The sequence below is a fragment of the Chenopodium album genome, chromosome 5 (genome assembly GCF_948465745.1).
Source record: "Chenopodium album chromosome 5, dcCheAlbu1.1, whole genome shotgun sequence".
In the NCBI taxonomy this organism is placed as follows: domain Eukaryota; kingdom Viridiplantae; phylum Streptophyta; class Magnoliopsida; order Caryophyllales; family Amaranthaceae; genus Chenopodium; species Chenopodium album.
Genome location: NC_137838.1, coordinates 62309158 through 62334517, shown reverse-complemented (window position 1 = coordinate 62334517; position 25360 = coordinate 62309158). Strand labels below are relative to the sequence as shown.

Genomic DNA, 25360 nt, shown 5'->3' with positions numbered 1-25360 from the left:
AAAACAGTTTTTAGATTTTTTTTGTGGTAAAATAAAAGTTTTAGAAGTTTGGGTGGTAAAAAACAATTTTTTGATTTTTTTTTTTTTTGGGTAAAAGTCAAAATTTCCGTACAAAGTATTATATATTTCACTTAATAATCATTTTTCAACATTAACCCTTTTTATTAATCTTCATAAAACTTATAAATTTACGATATATCGGGGCATCGCCCCGGCCAATAACTAGTTAAAGATATTATTAAGCAAAATTTTACATTGGTATATGTGACTGGAAACACATTTTCACTTAAAAAAATAGGGAAGGAGTAACACTTTATTTATTATTATTTTTTTTTCTTTTGTGTGTGTGTTTTATACTTTAAACGCGATATTATTTTAGATAAATTAATTGACTTTATACCTTTAATACAAATAGTTATAAATGTAGTAGTTGGGTATTAAAAATTGGAAATATATAATTCTTGTTCTTTTTTGCATGTTAGAAGAAGTGGCGATATAGTTGTCCCTGAGCTAGCTCATCTTTGTAGTTCTTTCATGAGGGATGATAGTTTGGATTGAAAAAGTTCCACAAGCATATCAATGCTCTGTAATAAATGACATTATTTCACGACTTAGAGACTTATTTGATTATTTCATATATACTTTGTACTATAATACAAGTTATAAACTTACATTACAATGCCATATAGTTATTTGATTATTTCATCTTAAAACTCAAGCATAGCCACCGTTAACTCGAATAATCTGACCATTAACCCATTCACCAGCATCACTGGCCAAAAAGCCAACAAGAGATGCAACATCTTCCACCTTCCCCAACCTTTTCAATGGACAACTATCAATTACTTTCTTAACCATTTCCTCTGATTTCCCCTCAAAGAACATCTCCGTCGCAACCGGCCCCGGTGCCACCGCATTCACCGTAATCCCACTCCCTTTCAACTCCTTCGCCAATATCGTCGTCATTGCTTCCACTGCCGCCTTCGAAGCCGCATAAGCCCCGTACCTCTCCTTCAAAGCCCCGCATAAGCCGCCTTTGGTTCGTAATATAATTGATGTAAAATGAACAACATTAGGGCAACTAATCTTACACAATATTGGGGGTAAATTTTAGGTAGCTTAGGGGTAGCTAGTACAAAATTAGGGCAACTAATCCATTTTAACATACAAAATACTAAGTATATTTTTGGATTGATAATCTCAATGTATATTTTCATAGTACTATGGTCAGAGATTATTATATATACACCCGAGTGTACGATATACCCATAAATTTCATTTTGATGAGATTGTTTTTCATTTAATTATCAAATGAAAAGCAAAAACTAACTTTGGATTAGTTGGGACACGGTACACCTAGGTGTATATAAAATATTTCAATTATAATATAGTGCAGTTATTTATATAGATTAAGATTTAATTTCTATTCAAGAGGAACTTTATTAATAAAACATCTATAAATTTGAACTTTATTAATCTATCTATCTATCTATCTATATACTATACTATACTAAAAGAGAAGCGGATCAATGTAGAGCTGCCAAATGTCTGTCTCTGATTCGCTTCTCTTAATATAGTAAAACAATATATATATATATATATATATATATATATATATGAAGCACAAAAGATAAAGTAACAAAATTCAATTATGGTAAATAATTGAAAATAAAAATATTACTCTATTTATATCTGAATTTTGTATATGACTTAATGCATATCATCTATTCATGTTTCAGAGTATTATTAATGTATGATATTCTTCTTAATTCTTTACTAAGTAGTTGCGTTAAACGACTGTTTAAGGAATTGAGCTGAGTGTTTTTTTTTTTTTTTTCCTCCAAACACTATGAGATAAATAATGATCGATTAAATATATGACTTTGGATATTTTGAGATTATATGATAAATAAATGCTAATTACTTATTAATCATTTTGCAAAGAAGATGAGTTAATTGTTAGCAAAAATTGTGCCAAAAAATTATGACAAGCGAATCAATGTGGATCTTAGAGGTGTCAATTTTGAGTGTTTGAGTCGCCTTCGGTAAGGTCGGGTAATTTTGAGTGTTCGATTTATATCTTATATTTGTAGTACTATATACGAAGTATTAAATAAGAAAAATTTATGCCAAAATTTATGACAAGTGGATCAATGAGAGCTAACAAGTGTCATTTTATGACTCGCTTATCTTATATCTGTAATATTATATGTAAAATTTTCATAATATATTACATAATATTTTTGGTTAATTTTTAATATATAAATTTTATAGATTTAAAAATAAATTTGATTGAATTTGATTGATTCTAAATATTGCAAATGAATTCCAAATATTTATGCATACATGATAACTATTAAATATTCCATACAATTCTATAATTAATAATTAAATATTACTCCGTATCTAATATATGAAGATTATTATCATTTTTATAATCATTGAATTTTCATCATATTTTAATTTTATATAATTTATTCATACCTATATGCTATAATTTTTTTATTCATTCATATTTATAAGAATACAGGTCATAAAAAAATACATTACCAACATGATTGATTAGTTGATGATGAGTTATGTCTTTCATTCATATAAATCTTACAAGTAATAAATACTCCGTATCTTTTATTCAAATGTTAGTTTTCAATATTGATCTACATCTATATATTTATGTTGTATATTCAATCAATTGGTTATCGTACGACTACTATGTAAAAGTTTTTGGCACAATGCTTAGGAAAGTATATATGTAGGTAAGATATAAGGTTCTTATTGTGTCAATAAAGATTTAGTATTCTTCAAAAAAAAAAAAAAAAAAAAAAGATTTAGTAAATATGACGGGTAAAATAGATATTAGGTTGTACAACTATCAGGGTCTGTTTTGTTCACTTTATTTTCACTTATTTCAAGCGTAATAAGTTCAATTAAGTTCAGATATATTCAATTTAGTTTTAATAAGTTTTAATAAAGGTTACCCAAGTACAAATTACAACTAGAATAAGTTTTAATAAGATGTTAAGGTCTAATAATTAAAAGAGAAAAGTTCAAATTAGGTGAATAAAACACACCCTAAACCGGTTAATATGACAAGAAAATTTTAGTGTTAATTCCCTCCACAGGAGATAGAAAATAACTTTTCTTTAATAGAACATAATAATTTATTCGTTTTTTTTTTTTTTTTTTTTCACAAGTTATTCGTTTTTCAATTAATTAAATAACAATATAAAAAATAAAAAAGAAGTAAAATATAAGAAATACAAATGACAAAGTACTATTCATATCACATTCCTTAATATTTGTATTAGCCATTATTGTTAGTGAATACTTTACTAATTAATTTGTTAATGTAAATAAGTCCATTATTACTATAGCAATTTTTGGTGCAACAAGCCACACCATGTGGTAGGAGTTTCTCGAGTTTTTTTTTTTTTTTTTTTTTTTTTTTTTTTTTTTTTTTTTAGGGGTTACTTAAGTTTTTCCGTCAAGGTTACTCGATCAAGGGTTACTTGAGTTTTTAAGTCAAGGGTTACTTGAGTTACTCGGTCAGGACTTACTTGAGTTTTTCAGTCAGGAGTTACTCGAGTTACTTGGTCAGAGGTTACTTGAGTTACTCGATTAGGGGTTACTTGAGGGGTTCGGAAAAGGGTTACTTGAGGGGTTCGAAAAAGGGTTACTCGAGGGGTTTTTCTCAGTTAAAGGTTACTTAGTCAGGAGTTACACAAGTTTCTCAATCAGGGCTTACTCGAGTTTCTCGGTCAGGCCGCACTCAAAAAATTGTGACTCGAGTAACCCCTGACCGAGAAACTCGAGTAACCCCTTGCCAAGAAACTCAAGTAACCCCGAAAACTTAAGTAATCCCTGACCGAGAAACTCAAGTAACCCCTGCCGCATGGTACTACAGGCCGCATATAATTTTTTTTGTTATTACTAGCTAATTCATATATTATTTATCAATATCGATCTATACATATATATTTGTGTTGTATATTCACTCAGTTTTAGGTTGTGCGACTGTTATGTATTTTTTTAGCACAATGCTTAGACAAAATATGTACAGGTAGATAAGATATAAGGGTACTTAGCTTGTATACTGCATAATGATAAAATTATGTCTATAGAATTGGTGATTATAATGGGTAAATAGATATTATATTGCATAACTATTAAACCGATTAATATGACGATAAAATTTTAGTTTTGAATTCCTCTATAGACTACGGGTAACAGGAAACGACTTTCCTTAGCTTGTGTAGTGCATATTTTATTCAATTTTAATCAATAAAATAACAATATAAAAAATGAAAAGGAATAAAATAACAGCAATAAAATAATTTTCATATCACATAACGTAAAAAATATATTGATCATTATTGTGGTGATTGGTGAATAGAATTTTAATAATTAATTTGTTAATGTAAATATGTCGATTTTTACTAATTGAATTATTTTTGTTTCGTTTTTATGAAATTAAAATTTTGATTTTTAAACCGTGCATCGCACGGGAACTATACTAGTAAAACGTCTATAAATTTTATTTATACCGGGTAGCATATGATCATGACTTTATATTCAACGTATCATTGTAAACCCGGTTTATTTAAAGTTCTTAATTCTACTTTTGTTTTATTAGATCTTATTTGGTTGTAGTATCATTTTTTTTTTTTTTTTTTTAAGGGATAAGGGAAAATCCAAGTTAATCTGCTAGATAAACGAATTTTTGTTAATCTGATGGCATTTTTGTAAATAGATTGAAAAAGAAGGGTCATTTATTCAGTACTTTTGGTTAGCTGTCCAGTTACTGTTTGCTTTTTTCTTTTACTGTTTGGTGAGGAAATTACACATGTGCCCATCAACTAGTACATGAAAAGACGCATATACCCCTTCACTGGTACTTGAAAAGATAATTATACCGTACCCTCAGATAAACAAATTTTGTTTATCTGGGAAATTAACTGGGTATCCCTCAAGGGATAGTATCAATTTATAATTATATGACATTAATTTTTCATACGGAATAGATTGATAATATAAAGAAAAATTAGTAATTAAAATAATGTGTTGATAAGTGTGAAATAAGGATAGTCACACTCAGCTCGGGCTAGATCATCACCAGACTTAGTTTTCCGTCTCCTTAGAGGCTAAAGATTCAGAGGTACAACCTATAAAACAGATACTACAAGTATATATATATATATATATATATATATATATATATATATATATATATATATATATAGTTCATGTTGTATTATACAAAATACTATGTTTACGTGGTTATAAAAAAAAAAAAAAAACTAAGTAAAATTTTGGATGCATAATCTCAATATATGTTTTCATAATACTCTACTACTTCACTTTTATAATTAATTTTATTAAAAAGCCTAAAAATTCATGTGTTACGTTTAATTGTTGTAAATTTTTTTTAATATAGGTTAGGAAAAGAGAGTTTGAGAAGTTTATTCGAGTAGGTTAGTGTTGATGGCAGCGTTAATGTTTTCCCTGTTGTGCATGTGTTTGATACGAGTAGGTATTTGGAATTTTGGGTTAATACGACTACTATTAGGAAAAGTTATGGAATTATAGAGAACATGATGTATTGCCTGTATGTAAATGAAATTGGGTAATCTAGCTTCCAAAATGAAAATGAAAAGTTAATAGAGACAACATTTCATCAATCATGACCTCCATTAAGTTATTTTCTAGTTTAACTCAATATGGCTAAAATGGTGGCCCAAAGAGAATTCATTTATTGGTGTGGTTATCATGTCTAAATCTAATACGAGTAATATATCTATAAAATATAACTAAAGTAGCAACCGCTAACATCATAAACTTCACATGACAGTTTTACAAGAAAATTTTTTCCTAGATAAAATATAATGTCATTATATTTAAAAATTTAATTTCATCTCCTCTCAATTTATCTACTCTTTGATTTATTTAATTTTCTTTTTCACCAACTATTTGTATCCAATGCATACTCTATGTTTTTTATATGAGGTAATTAAGTAATATGAATACATACAATATATACTCCATGTTTCAAATAAATTTCTAATATCGTGCATCGCACGGGACTAATCTAGTTTTTATTTAAATAAGTCCCTAAAGACATTAATTTTCATTAATTAAAGCAATATGACATTACAATTAATAATTACAAAGAAAATAGATCTAACAAAATCAAACAAGAATTCACCAGTAAGGCATTTTCTTATTTCGTCTATGTTGTAGAGTTAAAACCAAAAAGTAGTTGTTTCTTTTTTTAATGTTTTCTCGCATTTTCAATAAAGCTTCCGTAAAAAGTATTTTAACCGGACTAAGAATAGAAATACATTGATATAACAATTCGACACATTATCGACTCGTTGTTTCATACAACTTTATAGGTAAAGTATTGTGTAAAACGGACTCACGTGAATCCGGTCATACAAACAGGAAAAAAAATTCTTAATTATCATAAATTAGATAATAATGGTCACATATTAAGTTATAAATTAAATATCATATATTAGATTTAAAGTGTCTGAAATTAGACAATAATGGTGAGATATTAGATTATAAGTGTTAGATATTTGGTTTTAATGTCAGAAATAAGAGTATAATAGTTAGATATTAGATTAGAATTATCAAATATTATATTGTAATTGTCAGAAATTAGATTATAATTAGGATTTTTTTGAAAATAACACCACAAATTTTACAAAAAAGGGATCATTACACCACATAATCTCAAACTTTGATTATAACACCACAAAAAAATCCAAACATTGGATTTCACCACCTTCTAACTGAATTTTGCATCCGTTAGTGGGACCCAAGATAGATATGTGGCAATAAGACATTGGTTTAAAAAATAAAGGTAATTTTTTTTTTAAAAAGAAAAACACCCTATAACCCTAACCCAGCCACTAGCCCACCACCGGCGGCCGCGACTCCACAGCCGGAGACTCCTACTGACGTCGGCAACCCTTCCTTCACCGGCGAAATCACTGCCCATCATCCCCACCCACCACAGCCCCCCTCCCCCCGCGCAAATCCTACCAATCAATCCGTGCAAACCCTTACCACGAACCACCGAAAACCACCCATGTCGTCGCTTCACCGCAAAATCGACCCAGCTGGGGCTTCTAAAGTGGTTTTCGATCGGTTTGAAGGTGAAGCGGAAGTACAGGGGTGGTTTTTCGAGGAGGAATTGAAGTGGCTGGGAGGTTTCGGCTGGGTTAGGTTAGGTTTCGGCTGATGGTGGTTCGGCGGCGGTGTAGGATGGGGTTTCGGCTAGTTTAGGTTGGGGTTTCGATGGTGTGGTGACGGTATCGGAGGTTTTGGGGCAGGGTATGGTGACGACGGTGGTTTAGCGACGGTCTCAGAGTTTCGAGGGTTAGGTTTGGGTGACGGTGGTGGGAACCCACCGTCGGTGGTGGCTGGTTTAGCATTTTAGGATTTTTCTTTTTTTTTTAAAAAAAAAAAAATTAATTTTTTTAATCCAATAGATGAGTGACATGTGTCAAAAGTGAGCCCCACTAACGGATTCTTGGATGGAATCCGTTAGTAGGTGGTGAAATCTATTTTTTTTATTTTTATGTGATGTTATAATACAAATTCGAGAAAAGGTGGTGTTATAATTCATTTTTTTCAAAATATGTGGTGTTATTTTCAAAAAAATCCTTATAATTATTAGAAATTAGATTACAAGTGTAAGGTATTAAACAATTGTCATCATAATATTAAACAATTGTCAGATATTAGAATTTAGATTATAATAGTCAGATATTAGTTTATAAGTATCAGGTATTAAACAATTGTCATCATAATATTGAAACAGGAGAACTTAACCTCCATACTCTCCCTCGCTCTTGCCGCCTTCCCCTGTTCTTCTCTAATCTCCTCACAAAATTCTTCCCCGCTAAAATTTCTTTTTTTATTTTTTTTATAAATTTTTTTAAAGCATTGGGTACCATAAAACTAATTAACTATGATTCCCAGAATATCCTCTTGCTGAAACATTCATCAGTCTTTAACTTAATCTCCTCCAAACTTTGTGGGCTCTGCAAACTGGGTTGTCGCTCTATGTGGAGGCGTTTATTCCGGAAGGGTGTCATCATCTTCTTGATTTTGTTAGTGGGGTTGAAGGGTTGACTAAATGTGCGCTTGAGGAATCTAAGCTTCGTGCGATTGCGATTCTTGATTTTGTGTTTTTGATTCATGTGGGTGTTGTTGTCGTCTTGGTGTTTGTGGTTTATGCTGTGGTTTCTAAGGCTTTGGGTGTTTCTAGAAGATTTGGGGGGTCTTATGAGGTCTTGCCTACTGCTGCGCTGGGGGATGGGAGGGGGAGGGTGGTCGCCGGAGCGGGCAGGTAGTGGCAGTGACAGTAGGTGGGGGATGGTTGTGTGCAATATAAACCAGACTCACGTAAAACGGTATAAGTGGATCCGTTGTAGCTTCGTATTTTTTTTGGGAGGAAGAAAGTTCTTGTAATTATTTTGTAACATGAATCCAAGCAATCAACAACAATCTTATTAACCCCACATATCCTTATAATATTTTAAGCACATTGAACACTTTGTCTTTAGAAGTAGGTCGAAAAACCTTGTCTTTTTGAAAGAGATCGAAAAACCTTTTCTTTTGCAAGTGAAAAACCTTTCTTTTGAGGGAGACAAATTCATCTCAAACGGAGGAACCGTATTTTTAAGTTAAAAACAAAAACAAAAAAGTTAAAAAAATAAAAAAAAAATCCCCTTAAATTATTGCTTTTCGCTACTAGGATCTGATAGAAAACCCTTCGAAATATTATATCACTAATATATAAAGTCGGTCTCGCAACCAAGCCATGAGAAAGCAACACGTACTTGGCATTCCGTTTTTCGCCAAGTATCGAGCCACATAGCCATATAGGAATTATTGTGACACATATAATGCTAAGTAAACTATTATTGGATAGATTTTGTAAGATAAGATTACTGTATAGAGTTTTATTATCAATAGAATTCTAATATTTTATACATACAAAATTAATCATAACTTTTAATAAATATCTTATAACTCAATTCTGTTTCCATCATCAAATTCATTTTTAGAAATTTCTTTAAAATAAGATCCATTATAATATATTTAAAATCACAAGAGTTACTTCGTTAGTGCTGTAGGGGTTACTTGGTCAGTGTTATAGTGGTTACTCAATTAGTGATACAGATAAGGGTTTTTTAGGGTTTGTTCTTTTTAGCTTATTTTCAGTTCACTTCAGCTCCTATCAGTTCAGTTCAGTAAATCAGAACATGCCATTAGTTAGTGTTAGAGGTTACTCGATCAGTTAGCATTACTGGGGTTATTCGGTCAGTTTTATAGGGGTTACTTTGTTCGGTCAGATAGTGTGGCTAGCCGTATAAAAATGCATTTTTATTTAATTTTTTTTAAAAAATTAGAGAATCAGTAAAAATAGGTATTAATTAGTAAAAATAATTAATTTAATTTTTTGTAAAAATACTTTAAGTTTAGTAAAATTAATTTATGTTCAATAAAAATAATTTCAAGTTAATAATAACATAGATTTCTATTTAAAAAAAAACTAGAAAAAGTATACTATTATAAATATAAGCCATATGATATCGTATGTCTAAATGTCCTACAAAACTAGTTAACAATAAAGGCTAGGGTTTAGGCGAAAGGAGAGAGGTTAGCAGGCTAAAAAATCTACCTATATATTTATAATACTATTAGGTTATCTCGTGCGATGCACCAATAAAGTTAATCTTTATTCTAATATATGTGATGTTAATATGTTATCTTACATTATATATGAAGATTAGAATTTAATATTAAAATATCTTACATTCTAGAAAGTAAAAAAAAAATAATAATAAATTAAAACCATGATCAAACATCAAGCAAATTAGGTATGTAAAACTATAATTTAAGAGTAAATCTTGGTTAATTGAATTTTATATAAACTATATTTTATTTATGTAGTCTAAAAATATTTCTTTCTGTTTAAAACTATTCATTTATGCACTCTATTTATGAAAATGTCCAGTCCAATTTAGTTTGGTCTATGATACGGGTTTAATAATAGTGTAGTTGGATTGGGCTCGAAAAGAGCTTTCCAATGATATATTATAAGCCCAATTATGATGAATAATGAGCAAGTTATGGCCAAAATACTATACTGGGCTCACACCGGATTTCACCTACGACCCAATGATCATGTGGAGGGTCTAAAGGTTTAATCCTATTCCTAAACTAATTAGGATTAATTAGAAGCTTCTATAAGTTTCTTAAAGATCTTAATTATTCTTTTTGAAAAGAAAAGATTAAAGAGTTTGAAATTGGATAAAACTTTCCTTTTTTAAGTCCTAATTCTATTCGAAATGAAAGACGTTCAAAGACAGTCAGATATTAGTTTCGTGCCTCATAATTTTATCCAAATCTTATATGGTTGGATATATATTGAAATTATCTTTCCAATGATATATTATAATATCAATTCCGATCTATAACGAAAAAGATATGAAAGAAATACGAAACTCTATCCAAAACTGACACCCTTCCACTATTTTGGACATATCTTTTAAATTGCAAAATATTTTAATCTTATTTTAATTGGGTTAGAAATTAGACTTTAAGAGCTTTCCAACTACATATTATATGACTTATTTTGAATTCTGGATCAAAAGTTAGGATAAAAACAAAATTCGCAAGAAACTGTCTTGTCGCGCCGCGTTGGACCTTGTTGCTCTGCAACATAACCAATTTTATTCCAATTCTAACTCTTTTCTATCGTTTTTGGACTATTTTCTCTATAAATAGGGTCGATATTCTCTGTTTTGAATCATCAACAATCCTTTAATTCTCTTCTCTCTCTTGAGCAACAGCTTGTTCTTTCTCCCTCGTTCTAGCTTTCCTTTTTCAAATAACAATACCGCATTCACAAGTTCTAGACACACCTAGCCAAGCTCGAAGTTACCTTTGCCCTAGACGTGAAAGTTTGATAATTTCTGAGGGTTTGGTCCCAAATCCCTATTTCAATTACTTAAATTAATTATTTGATTTAATATTTTCCTTGAAGTTACTAACGTGTGTATTGTTTTGATATAAAGATATACGAGGCATCAAAGTAAGTAATTTGATTACTTAATTATTCTTCTGATATAGAAATCATGCTTTAATTATTTTAATTCTTAGTATCATGTTAAGGTTAAAGCCTTGATCTTTATTTGTTTAGTGACATGTTAGGATTTGTTATTAATCTTGTTAGTATCATCCCTAGGATCTTGCTTACATTATGCTTTATTGGAATTATTATGACGATGATTGTTATGTTGCTAGATATTATTATTGTTGTTGCTTGATCACGCCCTCTCTTGCTGGATTAAAGAGACTTCGTATTTATAATCATGCTTAATAAGATAATTAAAAATCTTATTTAGGCTAATATGGTTATAATTCAAGTGATCGCAAATAATAGACTTGTTGTGCATTAATATTCAACCAACATAGATTATACAGGATTAGGGTTAATGTTTTGATTGTATGTTAGTCAGAAAGCGCACATGAATTTGATAAGAATAAAGTGGAGGCCTATTTAGGGTAGGTTCAATCTCTTTTAGGTAGGATTTTTACCTTCATCCCCAAATATCCAGTCATAGTTCCAAACCACTATGGAGTTAGCGATCTCATGGATCGTGAAGGGGTGTAATCTTCACCCTGTGAATGATTTACAAGTTTCTAAAACTTGTTGGCGACTCTTTTACTCTAGCTTCCTTCCCTTTGAACGCCACCATACTTAAGTGTATAATCACAGTGGGGCTAAAGTGTGGGATGCTTGAAATATTCCCTACATTTTTTTGGCGACTCCAATGGGGAGGATTTCTATTTCAATTCCTAAAATTTATTTTGGCAATGATTTAGAATGAGTGGATGAGACTCGATAATTTCTAAGTATTCATGTGCGTAATTTTAATTGACATTATTGGCATAAGCATAAAAAAGGTCTGCATTGGATAGACCATCCGTAATGCGTCAAAACACATAGGATTTCTACACGTAAGAAATTTAGGAAATATCTTTCACAACTAGAATTGAAGTAACGCTACAAAAAACTGAAAAATTCTAAGAGCAGAAATCTACTGAGGCATGCAGGAACTGGCGCTGAGAAAACAGTGTCAATCGCAGCGCTGAGAAAACTCACGACGGTCCTTGTTGTCTCGCGCTAAGTTCTTCCAATATCGAGCCAGAAATCTACCTTCTTGCTTTGACCAGTTCTAGTACTGTTTGCTCGATTTTACTGCCTGATTTATTTTTTACTGCTTTTTTGAACCCATATGTGTTCTACATATGACCATAACCCTCTGGGAATTTACGCTCCATCTACCCAATCTAACGCTCATTGTAGCGAAGGGCACATCCGAACTTGTGGATTCACCAAACCATGGCAGCAAGTTTAACTTGCGGGGTCTCATCCATACGCGCCAACCCTTCCAAAGGTAAGGCTTCCGCACAATGCATCCGGACTCATATTTATGGACCCTCTTTGAATAACCCTTATCCTTGAACTTTAGAGAACTAGAGCCATGGTTAGGTTGCAAACTCATTGTATCATGTTGTGACTATTTGACTACTTGTACATTATTTACTTGTGCATATTGACAGGGTAAAGTCGTATCCCCTAATCAAAAATAATTACCTAAATCACTAACTAAGGTAGATAGGGAAGTAGGGTCGAACTCCACAGGGAAACAAGTCTTTTTAGTTCTAATTAATTATTGTATTCTAAATTATCCAAGTAACCAATGTTTTTAGTGTGAATTCTATACTACGAAGAATGAGTTTAAGGAGAAAAGAAACAATAATAAGAAGGCCTAGGGTCACAGGTTCACCAATAATTAATACTCCGGGATAGAACGAAGTAATTAATAATTAACAATGCATAGACAACATGATTAACAGGCTCTCGCAATTTATTAACCAACATAGATCTAACAGGCTCTCGCAATTTATTAGACCTAAGTTCCTATTAAAAATAGCCTTTAATATTAAATCAACATCTGCTCGATTCATCAATTCAATATTGCTAAACATTCACAATCAAATTACATCTGCTCGATTCATAACCTAATTGCAAAGAATTAAAACAATTCAATAGGAAATTATCATGCAATATCAACAATCAATAATAACAAACTATCCCTTCATATTAATTATGGATCCCCAAAAACCCTAGAATTAAACTACTCACTAATCATCATAACTAAACCAATCAAATAAATAAATAAGAACATAATCAAGAAAACAATTAAAATAGCTGAAATTAAAAAGGGAAGAAATTGTACCAAACTAAATCTGGAATTAATGAAGGAATTAAGAACAAGAGTTAGAGAGAATTTAAGAGAGAGAAAATTACTAAGTAGAGAGAGAAAGTCTAAGAGAAAGAAGGTAAGTAAATAATCCGTACAAAACGTATATATACTTCTCCTAAAACAAGAATTAACTAAACTTAATCAGACACTAGGAAAAACACGCGCCCGATCGGGCCCGCCTTTTTTACAACGCCCAGTCTAATGTGCCGCGCCCGATCGAGCCTACGCTCACCCGATCGGGCGTGCCTTTCCTTGATAGCAGTCATGCGCGCATCCGCCCGATCGGGTGTATGCTTGCCCGATCGGGCCCGACCTTCATCTTCAAGGCTTGGACTTCGATTGGGCTAGATTTCTCGGCCCAATCCATATTTCCTCTCGGGTCTCGAATACATGGTCCAATTGCCTCTTGATCCAAATAACCGAGCCCTTAGTCACCGGCTCTCACCGATCTTGGGCTCCAAAAGTGGTCGTGTCCTTCTAGCTTCCGTAGTCGATCCAATAATGCCCGGGAAAATGCTCCAACAGTGCAATTTCCTGTAAAATATAACTAAAACTACGAAAACACTAGAACACACAAATTAGTAATAAAAGTGGCCCGAAAGAGCCAAAAACACTACTAATAATGACCACGGGACGGGGGTAAAACACTATATAAAATAGACATATCACATATTTATATGTGATTAAAATTACGGTTTGATTTTACTTGTGATTATGAATGTGCTTAAAAAAAATTAACCAATTACTAAAAGACTTTGCTTAATTAATTGATTAATTAATTTGAGCTAATAAATATGTCTAAAATCGAGTTTTAGTTCCTTTGAGTCAACCCGGATTTATATTCCTGTGTACTACACAAGCGTCATCTTGTTTTGGTCATATCCTAGTAAGAGTTATGAGTCATAAAACCTATGGATCTGTATCCCCGAGTTTTATCTTTCATTAGGCGTTGGTTTCGTCCCAATCAGAGTCACCGATCAAAAGTTATGACTAAAATATTATAGCTTGTCCAGTTAGGTGCACATACGTGAAGTCTTAACTTAGCCTTCGTTTGAGTATAGTCACATAGTCTAGTCACATGGTCATGACACAAGTCAAAAATGACACTTACACTTACTAGTCTTAGCACAAACTTTGTGTATATGTCACCATAATCATGTCTTAGGTTCATGCATGAGTTGCTCTTTCCGTTATTTGAATTGGGGGTCCACTCTATTCCTAAATTCTTCCACATCTCCTTTCTTAAACACTTTCTACATTCACATTCCTTCATCTTACATGCTTCCTTCATACATCATTCACCTCACTACACTCTTTTCCCATCAATGCATGTTGAATAGAGTTTGACTCAAATATATAACAAAAAATATCCATAACTTTTCCGCAGTACTTGGTTAAGAAGAGAAGGGCGCTTGATTAAGGACAACACCTTCGTTCAAGTACTACTCTTCGAAAAACCCATCAGACACAGGAAAAAGTTTGAACTAATGGCTTCCCAACAAGAAGTTGACGAGTTAAGGCAAAACATGAATAATCTAACTGAGATGGTAAAGACTCTCATTCTTCAAGTTAACGATCCTAGCAAGCAGCGATAGCTTGAGCGCATGGAATAAAGCCTTAAGCAAGTTTCCAACGATTATAAGTATCAAGGAATTAGCTCACAAGGGGTCTCAGTGGACAAGGATTTTCTTCCGCAGAAGTTCAATGCCAATGACATCTCTAAGTTTAAGCCAACTGATATCCCCTATTTCCATTTAAGAGCTTTTGAAACAATAATGAACATAAAGGGAATTGATAGGAAGGGTTTCCACAATTTGTTTTCACTATCTCAAGAAACCGTATGATCTGTGATCATACAAATCATATAGTTCTTAGCTCCTTAACCTAAGTAACGATCATTATGCAATAATTACTTCATCTATATACGTGCTTAGCTTCCAGACCTAAGTGACGTTCAAGATTGTTTCTTTACACCATATATGATGCTAAGATCGATGACCTAATAAGTTTATTCATCTATCGTGTCACATGATGTAATTGTCCTTAGCCTCCTGGCCTAAGAACATGCATCATGCATACATTATTTTCAAGACAAGCAATTCAATCCATACGATTCATTTTGTCTTGCTCAACGAGGAAATTCAAAACTTCTTCCCGTTTTCATATTTTCTCTTTTGTGGAAATTCAAAAAAAATTCAAAATTTTCTCATCGAGGGAAGTTCGAAAATAAAAGTTTAGTTTTCATGTCTTTCTTTTTCAGGAGAAATTCGGTACCCTCCACTCGTCTCATGACGAAAATGACTGAAAATTATTTGCTTTTTCATTTTTGTTTTTGTGCACACACTCACCCAATACACATATACACATAATCACAAGTCATACACATGTCATATCATGTCAAGTCAAGCTTGGTCAAGTCAGTCGGTCAAGTTAATCATAGTCTATACGAGTCCCTTGGAAAATTTTATTTTGCAGGTCTCATCTACAGTCCACGTTCGAGGATAAACGAACCATCTACAACCCACATTTGGGGACAAGAGAACCAATTACAGCTCACATTCAAGGACAATTGAACCAACTACATCCCACGTCCGGGGACAAGCGGACCATTTAAGCCCACGTCTGGGGACAATCGAACCAACTATAACCCACGTTCGGGGACAATCGAACCACCATCATTTCATGGCTCAAGGTTCTCGATACACAGAGACTTGCAATCTTATAGACAAGTTTTTCCTCAAGCATGGAAAATTGTCGGTCATTTTCATCTCTCAAAGCGAAGAAGTCAGCGATTACATCATATGTCGACTTTCCTCAAGCATGGAAAGTATCTCAACAGGTGGGTTTCTCAAGCATAGAAAGCTACCCAAATCATCTGTCGACTTTCCTCAAGCATAGAAAGTATTATCGGTGGGTTTCTTCAAGCATAGAAAACCATCAATTCATAAGTCAACCTTCCTTAAGCATGGAAAGTATCATCCGGTAGATTTCTTCAAGCATAGAAAGCTACCAAACTCATCTGTCGAATTTCCTCAGGCATGTAAAGTATCTCAACAAAACGTCATCCGGTGGATTCCTTCAAGCATAGGAAGCTACCAAACTCATTTGTCACCGATACACTGGTGTCAGATAAGCATTCTATCCCTTTACTCTTTTATCTGTAGAACTAACATTTTCAGTAGGTATCGGTGTATAAAGAGTGATTTAGGATCGCAGAACTTCTTAAACCATTCTCCATCCCTATCGACAACTTTGACTATCGTTTTTGAAACTGACGTTTCTATAAACTCAGTCAAAGTGGGGGCTTCTGTAGACACCTAAAAATGTCTCCCCAAAACCAAACCCGATGATGAAAAAGATTTTATCGCAATTATTGTTTGGGTTGAGTATGTAATATTTGGAGTGCTTAAATCCATGTTTCCATTCAATACATTTCATAAACCAATCCATTTCTTAGCTCATTTCCCTAAACCATAACTTGTTTTCCTCTTTTCGTGTCCACATCATAAAACTGAGAGAAACTGATTGTTTTGATCCAATTATTGTTTTGTTGGATAGGCCTTGAAATAAGCTTTCCAACCATATATCATAATCCCAATTCCAATTTAAAACGAAAAAGATATGAGCAAAAATACTAAACTCGGCTCAAAACCGACACCCTTCAACTAAAACGACCATATCTTAAAATATACAAATTATTTTTCCCTGATTCTAATTGGGTTGGAAAGTATACTTGATAATATTTCCAATTATATATTATATGCCTTATTACAAGTTACGGATAAAAAGTTATCGTAGTTATAAAAACGCATAAAAATATGGAATTGCCGAGCAAACAACAACATTGCCGCGTCACGGGGGATAATGACGTGGCACGGGGTCTGGTACCATGTCACGGCAATCTGTATCGTTTTCCGTACACATACCGTGACACGGTGCTTTTCCCACATCATTTCCACATGCTTTTTTCACCGTGACACTGTGTACTGTACCGTGCCACGGTGGAATTTTCCGCGTCGCAGTATTCTTTGCTGTGTCACGGTATCCGTGTTTTCTTCGCGTAATCCCTAAACTTGTTTTATCTTATGTAATTTGTTATCTGTTTCGCATCACACTAATTTCCCCATGTCACGGGATTTGTTGCCGTGTCGCGGCGTACTGTTGCGTGTCGCGGCGTTATTTTTTAGGGTTTTTATCTTTTTAGGGTTCCGTGTGTTCCCTCTGCTCATTTTCCCTATAAATATGACCCTTCTTTCTGCAGTTTGGGGCACCAAAAATCATTCTCTCTCTCCGTACACCAAAAATCATTCTCTTCTCCCTCTTTAGCCTAATTTCTAGCCTTCTTATTCTTCCATAATACTTCCCTTAAGCACTCCAAGGAGTCCATACTTTACCTGAGGTTCCATCCTTAAACCAAGGTGTGAAAGGTACAAATAACAGAGGGTTTGAACTAAATCAAATCTACATTTATTTAACTTAATTTTCAGTTGATTTATATTTTTTATTAAAGTTACTAACAATTTATTCATGATGTAGCAATTTTAAGGAACGCACGGAATGTAAGTAATTAAATAATTTAATTACTCTTATTTTATTTTAATATTGCTAGTATCATGATTAGATTAATTTATATTTGATTTGACTAATGATATTATTGTTAAATTGCTTCCAATATTAATGTTTATTCTATTATTGTTATGATCACCATATTGCATGTTTAAAGGGAATATGTAATTGAAAATCACGACTAATAAGATAATTTGGACAACCGGTTTAGGTTTCCTTATAATCTTATTGTTTATAGTGATCAATAACATTTTAGAATTATATGTTGCAATAATGTTCAACCAATTTAGCTTAATAATAGTTTAAAGCAAATTGAATCTTTGTTTGCATGCCTTTGAAATCGCAGGAATCACTTTTTACTATAAGAATCGAATAGAGGCCAATACGGGCGAATGTGACTCCATGAATCACTTCGTACCATCATCCCCAATCCTCCTTTCGTGGTTCCGAACATATGGAGTTAGTAATCTCATGGATTATAAATGGGGTGTAACCTTCACGGGTCAATCGTTGTTGCCTATTGTTGTCCCTTATTCGTGATTGCCTTTTATGATCCTTGAACAGTTTACAAGTTCCTTAAAAACTTGTTGGCGGCTCCCTATTTTCCTTGTCCCTAATCATATTATGTCAATTACCACTTCTTATGAGTGCCAAGCATATTCACACGTGCTTTAACGTAGACGCACTTCGAACGACGCCTACAATTTTGATGATAGAGGTTGAAGATGAATATGATATTTTTATTAAATTTTATAAAAGAAACAGAAAGGAAAAAAAAGCTTTTGAACAAATTAATTTAAACAAACTAGAGTTAATGACTTGATGACTAGACTTGATGATTGTTTAATGACTAGAATTGATGATTGTTTAATGACTAGACTAGATGACTGTGTAATGACTAGACTAGATGACTGTTTAATGACTTGATGACTAGACTTGATGAGTGTGTTAATGACTTGATGACTGGACTTGATGACTGTTTTGTTGATTTATCGAATTAGACGTCTAGGATTAGTCAATTAACAAATAAACGGATGAGATTTAATCTCTTATTGTAGTCGATCATAGTCGTTCGTAGTCGACGACTACGATAAAATTTTTATATTGCTTATTGTAATAATTTAATTCCCGAGGTATCGAATTTCTTTCCTGTCTAAAATAATCTATTTCCTGACTAATATTTTCTTATTCCTGATAAAAGAAATCTAATTTCTGACTGAAACAATGTTATTCCTTATTGAGATAGCTTATTTCCTGACTAAAATAATTTCATTCCTGACCAAAATTATCACATTCCTGACTAACATTTTCTTATTCCTGATAAAAATAATATAATTTCTGACTGGCAATATTAATGGTGATTGAGATAATTTATTTCCCGATTTTAGATTTCTTACTCCTGATAAAACTAAACTAATTTCCGACTGCACAATTTTAATCCTCACTCATATTATTTTAATCACTTAGTTCCTGACAAAAATGTAAGTACATAAAAGTAGTTTATACAGTATCAAAACTTGAATAATAAACTTTACAAAATTAATAAAAAGATGAGATTTTAAACTTACATCAATATCCATATTATCAATCTCATCATCAGTGGGATACTCTTTAGGAATCCTGTACATAACATATCTAGCTTTCTCATCTTCAGCTTTTAAATCAATGCTAGCAGATTGTACACCATGACCTTCCTTCTTTTCATCAAAATCTTCATCATCAGTATCTTCAAGCTTAAACTCAATGCTCTCCAGCTGAAAAGCTTTTAAAAGAGCTTGTTCACTTTTGCCAGCATACTGTTTTGGTAAGGTTTGAGGATACAATTTTACAGTACCGAATCGATATTTTCTGCAACCGACCTAATCCTCTCATTCAGACTTTCACAAGTCCAATTCATTATAAATGTCTTCCTATCTAAAGTGGTCCCAAACTCAAACTTTTGCAAAAAAGAAATTACAAACCCAACCATGCAACCATTTACTTGTTTTGATTTAGTTTTCCCTTCCTCTCCTACCTTCCTCTTCAAAACAAATGTCTGAAAGTCTGCTATTGAATCACATAACCAATCCATCAAATAACCAGCCCAGTTGTAAGTCTTTATGACACGTATATCTTCCAAAGACTTGATGATGTTAAAATTGGGGGACTTATCACCCATTGGAGTAAAAAAAAATTAGATACAGCAAACATAACAAAATGTCTCTTGAATTCATAACCCCCTCTCTATATTTCTCAAACAACGTTTGATAAGTAACAAAATTGACATATATCTTCTTCTTCTTACTTTAAACAGCTTTTTCAGGTTCCTTCTTCTTACTTTGAACAACTTTTTCAGATTCATCTCCAGTTTTCCTCTTCTTTTTCTTCTTTGTTTCATATTCATGTCATTTTTCAGATTCATCTATTTTTTCTGATTCATCTTCTATATCCAAACACAAAAACTTTCTCCACTCTAACTTCAAACTCTCATCAGGATTAAATCCTTTCTTGTTTTTAGAAATCACTTTCACAGCTAGATCGGTATAAGGAATACCCAACACATTAGCAATGTTGGAACTATCAATATGAATGGCATGTTCCTTTTTACCAACATTCAAATTTCTAGCCTTGGGATTGTAATGAGTTACTATATAACTATAACCGATGACTAATATTTTCCTTTAAATTAATATGAAGCAATCCACCAAAACCAATGTCTATTACATCCTTCTTTTGCTTATCACTTTAATCTTCCAGATTTATTACAAAAATGATTAGGACCAGATTTATTACCAATTTCTAAGCATGAAATATCATCTTCATTAAGAGAACTGAAAAAAGTGAAAAGTTAAAAATCAAATTAAACTTGTAAGCTGAATAAAACATTCTTATTCCTGACAATAATTATGCTATTCCTGATAATATTAATCTTATTTTCGAGCATAAATATCTTTTTCCTGATAAAAATAAATTCATTTATGACCAAAATAATCTAAAACCTGATAAAAGAAATGTTATTTCTAACTAATGTAATGTAATCACACATATATCTTATTACTGATTAAAGTAATCTTATTTATGATTGAAGCAATATTATTCCTTATTGATGTAATTTAAATACTGACAAAAAGAATTTAATTTCTAACCAAAAAAATTTAAATCCTGACAAACATATACTATGATCAAAATAAAATAATCTAATTCAAGACAACATTATTTGCAAATATGATTTATCACATAATAATAAGCTAATTTATGATAGAAAGAATATAATTCCTGACAAAGTAATTGTGAATCCTGACAAAAATAATCTATTATCAAATTGCAACAATATAATAACAACAACAATAAGCTAATTCTACACAAGAATATTCTACTTAAAAACTAGAAATGCTATGTTTCCTAACAAAAAATTTTCTATAATAAAACAACAAATACTATATCCAAACATGACTTTTTGCGAATAAATAGAATATAATTTCACACCTAAATGCTCGACTTCGTTTATAACCAGGTTTAGGACCACGCTTCTTTGATGGAGAATGATCGCTACAGAACGAAATAATAACTTAGAAAAAAGGATTTAAAAAAAAGTATAACCTAAAAATAACTGAAATATAACAAACCTTTCAGCCATTGCAACTGTCTTCTCTTATTTTTGTTCCTGTTTATTTCGTTTAAGATAAACTTTTAAGGGCGAAGAATCCTTAGTCGACGGAACGTCAGTCATTTATGGAGTTGAGAATGACGAAAGTTAGGGTTTATATAAAAGAACTAAAAATTAAATACATGCAAATAAAATTAAAGCTGGAAAATGAAGTAGTGATGCGAATTATTTGGGAAAATTGAGTTAATTTGATAGTAATGGAGTGTAACTAATGAAAATGGAGTGAAAATGCAGAAAATGTGGGTAAGAAGAAGGATGAGAAAGGCGGAACGTTGGGTTTGATTTTGATTATTTTTTTTTTAAAATCATGGATATTTAAAGTTTGAGCCGTGCGCTGGCTGAACTTTAAGTAAACGGGCCGAGCACGGGCCGATTAATAGAACAGACTCACATATATGAGTCCGTTCTACACAATATTTTTCGAAAAAAGGACATGATGAGTAGCATGTACTAGGGTTGTCTAGGTGCTCGAGTAAACACTCATATGAATCATACTAATTTTCAACATATTTTTGTTTTTTTTAATATTACCCCTGCTTCTTTTGCTTGCAAGTTGTAATAAGGGGGTATTATCTATACAAATAGTAACATCCAAGGCAACACCCTAATTACACATTAACTATACAAATAGTAAAATATAATTATCAAATTGATGAAATACATAGCAACCAAGGGCATCGTCGGACCATACAGTTAATTAATAAATTAAAAGAAAGTAAAAGCCAAGGCAATCACATACAAGTTTTATTACACCAAAAAAAAAAAAAAAAACAAAAAAAACAAAAAAAAGTAAACCCATAAAAAAAAAGTCAACTACGACAAATAGACAAGTGAGTCAACATAAATTTTCTTATAGGTTTGTTTACTACCATACTTTATTTTTAATTTTTACAAAAGCACCAGATTTTATTAAGAGTCTAATAATAATAGTAATTCTAGTAGGACTACGAACTCCTACTCGTACTTCGTAGTAGGAGTTCGTGACAAGAGTCTAGGACTATGAACTCCTACTACGAAGAGTACTATATAAAATAATAACTTAAAAAAATAATAATAATAATTAGACACGAACATTAGACACAAACACAAGACTCAAACTTATCAGAAAAAAAAAAAAAAAAAAAAAAATTAGACACGAACACGTAAGACTCAAACATAACCACCATTAACTCTTATAACCTGACCATTAACCCATTCACCAGCATCACTAGCCAAAAACCCAACGAGAGATGCAACATCTTCCACCTTCCCCAACCTTTTCAATCGACACTCTTCAGCAATTTTCTTAACCATCTCCTCCGTTTTCCCCTCAAAGAACATCTCCGTCGCAACCGGCCCTGGTGCCACTGCATTGACTGTAATCCCACTCCCTTTCAACTCCTTCTCCCCCCACCACCACGCTTGACTCTGTTGGCTGCCTCCTTGATACAGAGGAAGGTACCCCGGGTGTTGATACCGAAAATACGGTCGAAGTGGGAAGCTTCGATGTCAAAGAGTGAGGAGTATTTGGAGTCGAATATGCCAGCAGAGGTGACGACGATGTGGGGTTGAGTGTTGAAGGTTTGTTCAGCGGTGTTGAAGAGAGCTTTTACTTGAAATTCGTCGGAGACATCGGCTTGGATAGCGATTGCGCGTAGGGTGGTGATGGAGGAAATAGGGAGGGAGTTGATTTGAGAGACGAGTTGATCGGCGTGGGTTTTAGAGGATGAAGAGGTGTAGTTGATTACGAGTTTTGCACCTAATGAGGCTAAGTGGAGTGCGATTGCTTTGCCTATTCCACGAGATGCGCCAGTTACAATGGCGACTCGGTCTTGGAGTGTGTTGGCGGCGGCGGTGGGGGTGGTTGTAGTGGGTGAGGATGCCATTGTTGTGGGATTAATGTTGTTGTTGTTAATGTGTTAATTGGGAATTTGATGAGTTTTAGTGATGATATTTTGTTGACATACTTCGTATATATGATTTTAGCAACTAATTAAGAAAGGTAACAAGTGACTATTAGGGAGAAAATTAAGAGGAAATAATATGGAGATTTTACACAGCTATAATCATGGATAAAATCAAGGAGTTAACTAGTAGGAGATGATGATCAATCTTTATCATTAAGATTTTGAGGTCAATGCTAACGTTTCCGAATAGGTACGTACTTTTGAAATTTTGGGAGTATTGTTTCACATTTGTATTTTGTTCATTATTTTTTAAGTTAACAACACGTTTTTATTTATGTTTGTCAACATATGAATTTAACTTTGTATATGGTAAATTGTGATAATTTGAATCGGAATACAATAAAGTAGGCAGAGATTAAAAAAAAAAAAAAAAAAAAACAAATTATGAAAAAAATTTCTAAAAGAAATCTATATGTTACTATTTTGTATGAAAGGACTTTATATATTTAAACTAACTTTAAAGTTGTCTAAAAGGACCTTATAAGTTTATTTTGTTGTTTGGAGAGACCTTGAGGTCAAAATTCGGCAATACTTATTATTTTTTTTTTTTCGTGACGTTGACCTTTCACGTGATCTTAAAAAATGAACCCATTTTTTTTTTCTACGATTTTCCTCCAATTCCTCATGTCTCTTCAAATCCCCAAATGACACAAATCAAAATCGAGAATTTTAGGGAAATCGTGGTAAAAGAAAATGGGGTCTTTTTTAAGGTCACATGAGAAGTCAACATCGGACAAAAAAGTCAATTATTGCCAAATTCCGACTTCAAAGTCCCCCATAACAATAAAATAAACTTATAAGGTCCTTCTAAACAACTTTAAACATATAAGGTCCTTCTAGACAAAATAGCGAACATATATGTCTCTTTCAGACAAATTTTCCACAAATTAATGAAAAAAAAAAAATGAAGTCAGTCGCACCTCATAAGAAAGTCATAAGTAGTACTCGTATATGTAAGTACAAGTATTATTAAATATATGTACAAAAAAAATATATATTGTATTTGATTGTAGGAAAAATTGTCAAAAATGATACAAACTTTAAGCGGTCCGCTAAAAATAAGTCAACCTTTTAATTAATTCTAAATAATACAAACTTTGAGTGATATCCGCTTTAAACAAGTTATTTTACCTATAACTTATTTAGCCAGTTTTTTTTTTTTTTTTTTTTTTTTTATTTATCTTATAAAGTTGTTTAATAGTTTTTTAAAAAATAATACAATGTCACGTGTTCTATATAACCTATTCATGAGGTAACTAATCGGTTTTAACTTGTTTAAACGAATAACCCTCAAAATTTGTATTATTAAAAAATAATTAAAAGTTTGACTTGGTTTTGGCAGATTGCTCAAAGTTTGTATTATTTTTGACAATTTCTCCTTCATTGTATATGGATTAAACACAATTGCCAAAATGGAAAGAAATATTTTATTAAATATGGGTTTTAAAGGTTATAACAATATATTACAAGGCTAGGGAGGAAATTAAGAGAGAATAATATGGAGATTTTATGCAGCAATAATTATGGATAAAATCAAGGAGTTAATTAGTAGGAGATTATGATCCATCTTTATTATAAAGAAATATTTTGAGATTAATCCTAACCTTTTCCATTTAAGTATGTATTTTGAAATTTTGGGAGTACTAATTTACATCGTATTTCTCTAATTTTTAGTTGTCATTTTTTTACTCCCTATCATATCTATAAACTATTAGTAAAACAGAAGATGCTGACATCACCATTGCCCACGTGTCGCTCTCTCAATACACATTTTCCCGCCTAAGTGCAATGATGATGTCATTTTTGTTTTATAGAGCTATCATATTTAACATTTTTGAAATTTAAAT

General features: G+C 32.2%; 1 pseudogene; it reads right to left on the bottom strand.

Moving 5' to 3' along the window:
- Nucleotides 1-714: 714 nt before the first annotated feature.
- LOC145632987 (NADPH-dependent aldehyde reductase-like protein, chloroplastic pseudogene) lies at nt 715-23432 on the bottom strand (annotated as a pseudogene).
- Nucleotides 23433-25360: the final 1928 nt, after the last annotated feature.